At 39.4% G+C, this 3819-nt stretch overlaps 1 pseudogene; it reads left to right on the top strand.

The window, feature by feature from the left end:
- Window positions 1–784: 784 nt before the first annotated feature.
- On the top strand, window positions 785–2452 carry LOC103254363 (annotated as a pseudogene).
- The last annotated feature ends 1367 nt before the right edge of the window (window positions 2453–3819 follow it).

The following is a 3819-nucleotide window of genomic DNA, read 5'->3' as shown; positions in this document are numbered from 1 at the left end:
CAGTTTTTCCAAAATTAAAAAGTTATATATAAAAATACTAATAATCTGTTTTTCTCCCATAATTGTAACTGAAAATATTATTTTAGGTGCAAATTTATCTGTAAATAATTGATTATTTTAAAAGTTATGGCATTAATATGACTTTTGGCCAAATACACACACATTTATAAGAAATACCTATTCATTTAACTGTAGTCACTTAAAATGGATCATGTTTCCAAAGCCATTTTTAAAAATATGTCTTGTATATTCATCTATGAATTAAGAGAAACCTTGAAAACTAATTACTTGTTACATTTCAATATCAATATCAATTATAGAATGCCAATATTCTATCAATGGCAATAATAAATGATGTAGCAAACATTGAGTAAAGATATCATTATGTATTTTCTTCATCACGGGAGAGTAACAGTACTTTTCAAAAATGGAATCACAACCAACTTGTTACTATTTGTATAAAAGGATATAGTTCATGATGCTGTAAGCATCTATTATTACTTTGCATAGAAATTTTAGATTAAGAATTAGCTATAAGAAAAAAATTAACAATGATCTTCTACAAGAAGATGGAGTTGTTTCTCAATAATGTATAAGTAATGAAAGTGAAATTCTTATTCTATAAAGTTTAATAAGGATAATATTTGATAGATATTACTTTTCCAGATAGATTAGAGTAAAATTAAATAGCTTATCAATTTTCTGAGCATCCATGAAAAGGCAACATATAACCTCAATTATCAGGAACTTCCTTTATGTCACATTATGTGTCTTATTTAACTAGGTCAGAGCAGAAGTTGCCTGGGAGGAGTCCTTCCACTGTTAGCTTGAAAGAATCAAAGTCCAGGACTGATTTTAAGGAAGAGCACAAGTCTAGTATGATGCCTGTCTTCCTCTCAGAGGTTAACCCTTTAAGTTCTGTCTCCTCTGTTGTAAATATATTCAACCCTTTTGATTTGATATCAGACTCTGAGGCATCCCAGGAAGAAACCGCCATGAAACAAAAAGCAATTTAGAAGGAACAAGGAAAACCTGAAGGAACCACAAAACCCCTATCACAACAACAGTCTCCCAAAACAGTTCCAAAACAGTAAGGACTACTTCAACAGGATGGCTCTCCCAAATCAATGTCTTCTCAGCAACCATAAAAAATTAAATCTCCGGGCTCGGTGGCTCAGCCTGTAATCCCGCACCTGTGGGAGGCTGAGGTGAGTGGATTGCTGGAGCCCGCGGGTTCGAGACCCGCCTAGGCAGTGAGACCTCATCTCTACAATAAATCAAAAAATCAGCCGGGCGTGGTAGCGCATGCCTGTAATTCCGGCTACTTGGAAGGCTGAGGCGGAAGGATTGCCAGAGCCCAGCAGGTCGAGGCTGCGGTGGCCAGAAGCGGCCACTGCACTCCAGTCTGGGTGACAGAGTGAGACTCCATCTCAAAAAAAAAAAAAAAATTAAATCACAACCTCCAAGTACAGGAAAGCCAATTCAGGGCCCTGCCCAGACTCCTCAGACAGACCAGGCAAAATTGCCACTTCAACGAGATGCAACCAGGCCTCAGACTAAACAGTCAGACATAGTAAGGGGAGAATCAATTAAATCCTCACCACAAAGCCCATCCGAACCACCTCTTCAGCAAGCAACTCCAGGAAAACCTCCAGCACAGCAGGCTGGACCTGAAAAATCACAGCCTGGTCCTGCAAAGCTACCAGCTCAGCAACCAGGGTTAACAAAGCCACTAGCTCAACAACCAGGGGCATTGAAGCCCCCAGTCCAGCCCCCAGGGACAACAAAACCTCCAGCCCAGCCTCTGGGGCCTGCAAAACTTCCTGTTCAGCAGGCTGGGTCAGAAAAACCTTCATTGGAGCAGGCTGGGCCAAAGTCTGTAGCTCAGCCTCCTGGAGTTGGAAAGAATCTAGCTCAGCAGCCAGGGCCAGCAAGGCCCCCAACCCATCAGCTGGGAACACCTAAACCCCCAGCTCAGCAACCTGGGCCACAGGCTTCAGCTAAGCCCCCTGGGCCTACAAAGACTCCCCCTCAGCAGGCTGGGCCAGTGAAGTCTCTTGCTCAGCAGCCTGGTCCAGGAAAGACTTCAGCTCAACAGGTGGGCCCTGGAAAACCTCCCGTCCAGCTGCCTGGTCTAACAAAGACCCCACCTCAACAGCCTGGTTCAGCAAAACCCTCAACTCAACAACCTAGCCCAGCAAAGCCTTCACCTCAGCAGTCTACAAAACCAGTAAGCCAAACTGGACCTGGGAAAACTTCACAGCCACCAACAGCTTCTCTGTCTGCAAAACAGACTCCACTGCAAGGTCACTCTAAAACCATCTGTCCTCTTTGCAATACCACTGAACTTCTATTGCATGTTCCAGAAAAGGCCAATTTTAACCCATGTACTGAGTGTCAAACCACTGTCTGTAGCCTCTGTGGTTTTAATCCCAATCCTCATTTAACCGAGGTGAGTGTCTTTATTCACTGAGTCCGTGTTCTTCAACCATATCATCATCTTCCACAAATGATGTCATATCACTTACATGACACAATGGCTTTGTCGTTCTCTGGCTCTTTCCTTCCTTTTCTGTCAATTGCAAATTAGATTTTTTAAAATTTTCTTCAATTAGAAGCCTCAAATATTGTCACAGTTTCTGAGATTTGGATATAAGCAGATAGGAAAGATGCTGAAATGAGAGCACCTACTCATTTCACTCTGTGTATTATCCATGGCATTTATTATTTAGCATACACTGATATTGTTTTAACGTTTAAATTGATGCTCCCACTTCCCAAAATTTTGGTACTTATATCTGGGATTTGCATTAGGAAAAAAGTGGATGAAGTTTTCAAATTCTAAATCCAATTTTAATATAAATTGAATACAATTTTTGTTTGTTTGTTTTTTAATCTGCACATTCCCTTTTCCTGCCAGTAATTCTGATTTATCTAATGGGGCATACTTTCCTCATTAGTTGAGAGTCATTAATAACACCAAAGGTTAGTTTACAAAATAAAGTCATTAGAGCAGGTTTAGCAGTTAAGGGTGTCTTCTCAGAAGATCACAGTCTATATTTCCATGGCTTGTATCTGGGTACGCTTATATTTCTAAGCTTATATCTGGGTAATCCTTGTTGACTCATCACATAATAAAGGGGCCAGTAGTGACACAGATGTGTACAAACTTTGCTCACATTGAAGATAGCAGAGTAATTCTCAGTAGGCCAACTGACTTTATCAATATTATCACAGCACTTAAAGGCTCTGAATAAAGTAACATTTTAGTAGGTAGAGATTTGAGAGCTTTTTGGGCAGAAGGGACAAAAAAACACAAAACAGCCCGAAAAGTCAGGAATTCTCTAGAGTCAGGGAATAAAACAGTAAAGTTGGGATAATGTAGAGAAAAATGAGGTTTCAGATCTAAGAAAATATAAGAGGAAAATTTTTAAAGCAATCTATTAGTCCCTTCTTGATGGAAAGGCACAGAAATTATTTAGTCCATCTGGAGGACAGCTGTTAGTGGGCTATCTGTGCATTATGTCTGCAAACAGCCTAGGAAGTAACTGACAGCAGGCAACAAAGGATTATGTGATTTAAATATCCCTGAGAGATGAGGTTTGTGTACTTTTGTGATAAAAGACATGTATGTCATGATAGTAACAACATGATAATTATTAGTAACTTATGTTAATTTGGATACTTATGATAAAAAATGATGCAGATCTAATTTCTGGTTTTTTAAGAGTCTTTTAATTTTTTAGCCAAAAGTCATATTGAGTACTCTAACTTGTTAAATAAACAGTTGATAACTGATAAGATCGCAGTTAGTAAGAA

This window comes from Carlito syrichta, unplaced genomic scaffold (assembly GCF_000164805.1).
Source record: "Carlito syrichta isolate Samal-C Ts95f unplaced genomic scaffold, Tarsius_syrichta-2.0.1 Scaffold277051, whole genome shotgun sequence".
Lineage (NCBI taxonomy): Eukaryota > Metazoa > Chordata > Mammalia > Primates > Tarsiidae > Carlito > Carlito syrichta.
This window is presented reverse-complemented; position numbering and strand designations above follow the sequence as displayed.